Below are 7,763 nucleotides of genomic sequence, written 5' to 3'. Positions count from 1 at the left end.
TAGGTTCCAACATCCAAAATGCAACACACCGTGAATACACAGGGGAACCGAACGAGTTACTAGACCGCCCTATAACGCTGGCTGAAGTCAAACAAGGACTTGCCGCTCTCACCCGCAACACAGCTCCGGGCATAGATCAGGTTACAAACCAACTCCTAAGAAATCTGGACGACTCTGTTCAAGCTCTAACGAAATTTTACAACAAACACTGGGAATCCGGCACCCTACCAGAAGATTGGAAACACGCCCACATAGTACTCATCCCGAAGCCCAATAAACCTACGACCCTAGACAACTTGAGACCGATATCGCTCACGTCGTGCCTAGGGAAACTCCTCGAGCACATAATTCTGAACCGTCTACAGCCATACTTGGAAGATCGCGAACTTCTTCCTGAAACAATGTTTGGTTTCCGACCGAAACTATCAACCCAAGATATTCTGCTACAACTAAAGGAGGACATCATCCAGCAGGCCTTTCCACACGGCGTCAGGGCAATTTTGGCGTTAAATCTGAAAGGAGCCCTTGACAATGTAGCCCATCATACTATCCTCGAAAATCTAATGGAAACAAACTGTGGCGTACGAACGTACAACTTCATCCGATCCTTTCTGACGAACCGAACGGCCACAATAGGAATCGGAAATCTCCGCACAGACACCATAAGAACCCCGAACAAAGGCATGCCACAAGGCGCTGTACTCTCTCCAAGCCATGATGAAGCTCCCATCGAAACTGCACGAGATTGAAGGCATCCATCATGCTATTTATGCCGATGATATAACGATTTGGACCAACACGGGATCGGATGGCGAGATAGAAGAAAAATTGCAAAGAGCCGTACACACAGTGCAGCAATACGCACAAGCGAGTGGGCTCCAATGCGCGCCAGAAAAATCGGAATTCTAGTTAAACACCGGCGACGAGGGTTCGCATATGAGCAACCCCAGATCACACAGAGTTTGGACGGGCAAGAGATTCCCATTGTCGATCGAGCACGCATCCTTGGCTTGCATATACAGCAAAATGGGGAGAGCGGATATACAGTTCAACGAATCACACAATCAGCAACCCAAATATTGCGAATGATTGGCCGAATTACCAACAGACATCACGGGCTCAAGGAATCAGACGTGACGAGACTTATTCAAGCCCTAATTATCAGCCGGATCGTGTACGCAGCTCCGTATCTCCAGCTCAAGAATTACGAAAAGGAAAAGCTTGATACCATCCTCCACAAGGCTTACAAACAAACAAGTCTACCACCCAGCGCAGCAACTGGCAAGCTCCTCTCCTTAGGCGTCTACAACACGGTGGAGGAGCATATCGAAGCACACCTTGTAAGCCAGCGGGAACGTCTCACGCTCACTCCTACCGGAAGACATGTACTCCGTCGTCTGGGATATTCAACCAACGCTGGAGGGCACACCGCGAAGACGGAGACTTTACGCCTCGAGCTCAGAGAGAAACTGAACGTGGCACCAATACCTCGGAACATGCACCCCGAGCATCATACAGGGAGAAGATCGGCAAGATCCAAATATATTCAGTGCAGATTCGGCAGTCACCCAGATTCGAGGTTCACGGACGCAGCCAAATATCCGCATCGGTCAGCGATGGTAATTTCCGTCATCGACCCAGACCTGCAGGAGATAGCTTCGGCCTCCGTCAACACAAGCAGCCCAACTGAGGCAGAAGAGGCAGCTATAGCCATGGCCATAGTATCCAGCGCGTCAAACCAAAAACACGTACGCGTCATCACCGACTCTCAGGCCGCCTGCCGAGCTTTGCAGGGGGCAGGGTCTCTTCTATAGCGCACCGCATTCTCGCCAGCAAGGCGCCAGAACACCTCCCAAGTGTTACAATATTGTGGACTCCTGGACACGACTCTCTTTGTGGCAATCAGCGAGCTAACGCTGTCGCCCGAGCCCATGCTTCCCGGGCGCCACTGGAGAATTATTACCCGGAGCCCATAATGCTGCAATACAACACAATTCTACAGCACCAGCGACTCACCCGACAAGCCTTTCCTCCTCCGCACAAATCCTTAACAAGAGAAGAAGCGACATTCTGGCGTCAACTGCAAACAAACACCTTCCCGCACCTAGGAAGGCTCCACGCCATGTATCCTACAATTCACCCTTCGAACAAATGCCCTTTTTGCACAACTCAGTATGCCTCCCTTAACCACGTTACGTGGGCCTGCCCCGACATTCCAAACATTCCCCGAATACCCAACCCAACTCTTGAGCAGTGGAAAGATGCGTTGCTCAGCTCGGACCCGGAAGATCAGCGACGGCTGGTACGACGGGCCACGAGTGCAGCCAGAGCTACAGGGGCCCTGTAATAGGGGCACCTCCCCTCTTCAAGCAAACGACACCCTTACCTAACCAGCGTAAAATAAAGTTATTCCTCCTCCTCCTCCTCTACCAAGTGAAAGGCAACCAAGTGAAAGGCAGAATGCCCACCTGTGGCCATCAATCTAGCGAACAATGCAGACAACCAAGGAGTTGTCTCTTTTTTTTTACCTTGTGTCGAACACTGTCCAGTCAATCTTCACACTGTGTTTGTGCGCGTCACATGCGCGCAAGCGACATTGCAATGGCTTCTCCCACACCAGCCAAAATGACGAAGTACGAATGAGGACTTGGCAGCGAAGGTAAAAGTATTGAAGGCGCTGAAAGTATGAGAATCGCGAAAAGAAGTGATGGAAAAGTTCAACATTGAGAGGAGCCTCTGAGCCCTAACGTCAAGAACCAAGACCAGATTATGCACCTGGTTCGAACTTCACGTCTTCAATACGCCTCTGCAGCGTGCGCTCTGAAGGCAAGGGAAGGACATCTTCCTTCAAAAAACTCCGTTGCCACATGCCAAACGGATCTGCAGAAATTTCTGGACAGTTTCATTTGTCCACCTGTTGCCACGTGCGTCAGATTTGGCAGCATTGTGTACCTGGTCGGGGGCCAGGTGTGGAAGCTTGTTGCCTGAAAAACAAGAACAAGTGAACAAAGTGTCCCATACACTTAGTTTTATTTTTATTGATGACAAACTACTGAATTATGTATGCGTGCCAGCAGTGCAAGCTAGGACATATTAAACCAAACAGTGCCAAGATTACAAACTACAGTAGACTCTCGATAAACGGAACTTCAAGGGACCGGAAAAATTAGTTCCGTTTAACAGGAGTTCCGTTTACTGAGAGAGATGTTCTAAGGTGCAAATTTATGTGCGTACACACTTCTAAGGGCATTTCATGGAACTCTTACCACTAGAAAGTGACTGTAGCTGATAGTTTTCAGAAAGCAAGAAAACTACAAGAGGCGTAGGCACAGCATTCACAAAGTTGATTTGGCAACAATGAGTCGCTGTGCACTACAAAATGCGTCAATTATTTTTGTTTGAGTCCTTGGAACTGCATCTTCACAGAGGCTAGAGGCCTCAACTTCACGAGTGCTTACGAGCCACCGAATTTAGAGTCTATAATCGAGACCGAACAACTGGAACAAGAACTGCGATGTTGCATTCGTTGCGCTAACACGGCTAACCACTTACGAGACGAGGCTTACGAGGCCAACAAGGCTAAAAAAGCATGGAGGGAAAAAAAAAACAAGAACGAAACAGCCGGAACCGTAAAATGCTGATTCTCATGCCAGTGGATTTCACAAGTTTCATTTCTGGTTCCGTTTACACGGTGATGCGGAAATTTTAGTTCCGATTACCGAGAATATTTTTACATTATCTGAATACAAAACCAACCAAATTCCAGGCGACTGTTCCGTTTAAGTGGCAATTCCGTTTAAGCGATTTCCTTTTATCGAGATTCTACTGTACTCAAAAATACGTCAACAGCATTACAGCCAAAGTACCGCCAAATATGATAAGTCCAGACACTGCAAGTTTTTCGGCACCAAATTATCGTTTTCATTGCTACCATAATTAAATTTGCTGCTCCAAAATGACTGTATCGAGTCATGCCCCTGCACACCCTGTTTACAGCTTACCTGGTTGTACCAGCAGCATGCTAGCACAGTCACTGAGTCATAAGGACAACATGCAGATGCAGTTTAAAATCGGATGCTCACCAACAATCGCTTCTAACTGCGTTTCAAGCTTACGAATGTGTTTTTGCTGCAAATCCAGTTTGCGCCTGAGGTGCTCCACGGTATCTTCGTGAGAAGATTGACGTCCACTGCACGGGTCTTCCTGAAATGTTAGCACGCAGACTCTAATAAATGCACACTGAATTGCTGCAGAGCTTTTAAAGCGAAAGCTTTCGTAGCGCGACCGATGGAGGCCTGTGGAAAAACCAATGCAATTCCCCATACACCGGTCGATTGACCAAAAAGCTGTGATCAATGAACACACGGCGTGGGCGTGAAACTGGGCTTCCACTGGGTCAAAATGGTTACTTAAAAACCGTGAAAAAGTGATGGTTCCAGATCAGACAATACACGCATTGATCACAAAGGAGGAGTACAACAGCATACCTCTATTTCATAAACCACGTTATCGGTATGCATTCAGATCCTTCTTAGATGCGGTTACTTATTGCACAAAAATTTTTCCATGGGTTCATTCTGTGTTCACGATGTGGGTCTTTGAAGGTTTCACGGTCCATTGGGCGTGCTTTTAGCTTTCGCGCTTGTCTCAACTTTAGGAAACGATGGTAAGTTTATTTTAAATTTTAGCATGCTTGGAACTTCAATAACTGCGAATAACAAGAAATGCGTCAGGAGGGAAAAGTTTTATATCCCTGTTTCAACTTTAATTGAAAGTGGGATGTAAATATTGGCCACGATACTGAAATGTATCATCACAACACCGTGGCAGTGCGTACCTGCTGAAGTGATAGACTGCGTCAACAAAGTGCAGCCCTCCTCCTACCAGTTAAAATGCGAGTAGCATTTGCATAGCAACTCCAGGTTCTGTTGTACTATATATATATTATTAGGTATTGAGAGTGCATGCTTTGCAGCTGCCTTATGAAGTCATCTGCTTTTAGGCAGCTAAATTAGATTACTTGTTTTATTACCGTTTGGGTGCCTTGGTTCAGCTTCAAGGTAGCATGTTGGTTGTCGTCACGTCCGGCACAGTTGCACCTCACTCCACTCACTGAAAGTGCAGAGTGCAAGTTAGACGCTTCTGTGCACATAAACATAACTTTTACGCAGGGATTTATCCATGCAACACAGCGCCGATGGCACTCAGCTTGACACCATCGACATTTATTGCCATTTTTCGTACTCAATCATTCTGGTTATAAGCCATGGGCCTTGCATGCTATGGTGCCTTACCTTGCTCATCAGGAATGGTCCATGCATCCTGATACCCTGTCTGCGGGGCAAGTTCACCTGTCAAAGGTTTGCTGTTAGAATTCGATTTCTGACAAGCAGAAAATCAATGGTTTATAAGTCGTGAATACTTACTAGTCGAGCTTTCAACCTCTACTTCCATTGCCGGCAGTGACACACCACTTTCGTCGGAACTAAAGCACGGGGATGAGGTCTTCGGGTACTGCACTTCAGTGATGCATAGGGTCTCTGAAATGCAGAAAAAGAAGATCATAAAAGTAAACTCAGAATATTCATTTTCATGCTTTTTTAAACACTTCACGTCGGAACTATTAATGGCCGGGCCTATTAATTCAAGTCAGTGCCACGGGCCGGGCCCGTGGCACTGAGCCCGGGCCCGCCGATAATCGACTTCAGGTGGCCCGGCCCGGCCCGGGCCCGTGCGGTGCTTTAGTCAACATTGTTCTGCTCGCATTCATCGACGCGCAGCGAGGCGCCACAAACTCTGAACTCCGAGCCGGCCGGTGTCCCTCGGAGGGTGAAACATGCGTTTTGTGTTTGTTCTTGTCTGTGCGCGCTTCTCCTTCCCTCTCCGAGCCGAAGACAGCCGGAAAAGGAATTCGGCCCGTTTCTCCCGCTGTCGTGCAAACCCGGAGAGGTGTTGAGTTACGTTTCGCAGAACCGTGCCGCGCCTGGGTCCAGAGACGCCACGACCAACTGTGTGCTGTTACCAGCCCTCGAGACAGCACCACTTTTTTTACGGAGCTAAGCAGAGGAAGGAACCTTTCTTTTCTCGGCTTTTTTCGACCTTTTCCTGTTTTTCATGTATCCTTAATTGAAGTTTGCCTTTAAGCCTTCCACTGTTTACCCGTCATCTTTATGGATAGCGGACGCATCGACCCCGTCGAACAGCGTACCACGAGGCCAGAATAATTGTTGTCGCTTCATAATTTCAAAATGCACTGTTCATGCTTCCTACAACTGCAGACCTGAAGTAAGCCGCACAACAAAAGCAAGTTTATCTTCTTTTCTTTTAAAGCAAAGGCTTCGGCAGTGCTTGAAGATGGTCTGACTTCATGCGAAAAATTAGCAAAGAAGTTACCGATGATGGGGCTAATTAGTAATGAATCAGTGGCACCTGTTTCATTTCAGGTTGGGACGATGCAGCATTGAAGCTTTTACCTCAGACCTCTTCACATGCTTGAACTAGTGTCACTAAATAAGGTTTAGTGACACTAGCTTGAACCTTTAACAGAGTGCTTGAAATTTTCACTAATTACGCTAGCTGGCATACTTTACGGACAAGACGAGCACGGCTAGGTGCCCAGCCTTAACCTGGACTACTTTGGTTGTTTTGAGGTGAACACACGTACATGGAATGCCACGTGCAAGGTACACCTTCAACTGATGTCTAATGATCAAACGTGTACCGTGATAACATACTAAAGCTTGACATTCGGATAGTTAGGCACCACAATTTGAATATTTCTAAAACAGCGCTGAGCGAAGGTGTATGGAGTGACAAACTAGGGCGCTATGATTTGTCAATTGTTTCTGGGCTGTTTTTGAAGCAGTCAAAGCGTGTATTGTGCTCTTGTTCTGCTTATAATTTCTGCTTCGTCTACATAAAAATGAAACAATTAAAATCTTCGGTTGAATCTTTGTCGTTGCCACGCCTAATTTCATCCTGTACATACCTCGTGACTGCTTCCACCCATACTGCTTGCCAAATCGCTTAGCTTCATTGGGGCTCAGGTGAAGGACGGTCATGCATTCAACGCCTGAGAACACTGTCGCCAGAGCACATCACCATCTCTTATACTCCTCAAGAAGCGCACAGCAGGCCTAGGTGGCATGTAAAACCACCGCCTCATCTCACACGCCAGAGCCACATAAAATATCGTCGCAGCCTTGGGTGGAGACGTTTTCCTAACTCAAGCCGCAGCGGTTTGAAGCAACGCAAGACATAAGAAAATCCCCGCACAGCGATGATGCTGAGATAGCAAGAAGCAAGCCGCGTTATCCATGGCGCTGTACGCACCTGCCCAACCGTACAAATGGAGTTGGCGCCATTGCGCAGGTAGTGCCGCCGTGTGCACCCTCCAGAAAAACATTTGTGGGCAATTCATACTTCCTGTTCACTGGACAGAAATTACACATATGAACAGAGTACAGCCTGCGAGACAATGCCATGTCTCCTGCTCCATTCCTCCATTCCACACATACCTACATCTTATGAAGCTATGTTCACTTCCACACACACATATGCTTACCTGTCTCAATTGGCTGAGCTTCGCCATCCAATGGAGGAGGCCATACTCCATGTGCTTCACCTGGGAATGGGCTAACGGCAACAGAGGCAGCAGAGACAGCAGGTGCATCGGCGGCATCCAGTGTGTCTGAGGTGCCAAAAAAATAAAAACCACCATACATGTCATCGAGATAATGCATGGTACAATGCTCAGCAGTGCA

General features: G+C 47.5%; 1 long non-coding RNA gene across 1 annotated transcript; it reads right to left on the bottom strand.

Moving 5' to 3' along the window:
• Window positions 1-4,104: 4,104 nt before the first annotated feature.
• Window positions 4,105-5,356, bottom strand: LOC144157809 (uncharacterized). The gene is made up of 3 exons (XR_013319872.1): window positions 5,295-5,356; window positions 5,033-5,112; window positions 4,105-4,203 (listed from the first exon to the last, which is right to left on the bottom strand). It is a non-coding gene; the product is annotated as an uncharacterized LOC144157809 (long non-coding RNA).
• Between the last annotated feature and the right edge of the window lie 2,407 nt (window positions 5,357-7,763).

Source organism: Haemaphysalis longicornis, unplaced genomic scaffold (assembly GCF_048455015.1).
Source record: "Haemaphysalis longicornis isolate Haplotype H1 unplaced genomic scaffold, Haemaphysalis longicornis Haplotype H1 scaffold_10, whole genome shotgun sequence".
NCBI lineage: Eukaryota > Metazoa > Arthropoda > Arachnida > Ixodida > Ixodidae > Haemaphysalis > Haemaphysalis longicornis.
Note: the sequence above shows the minus strand (reverse complement) of the source record. Positions and strands in the feature narration are given on the sequence as shown.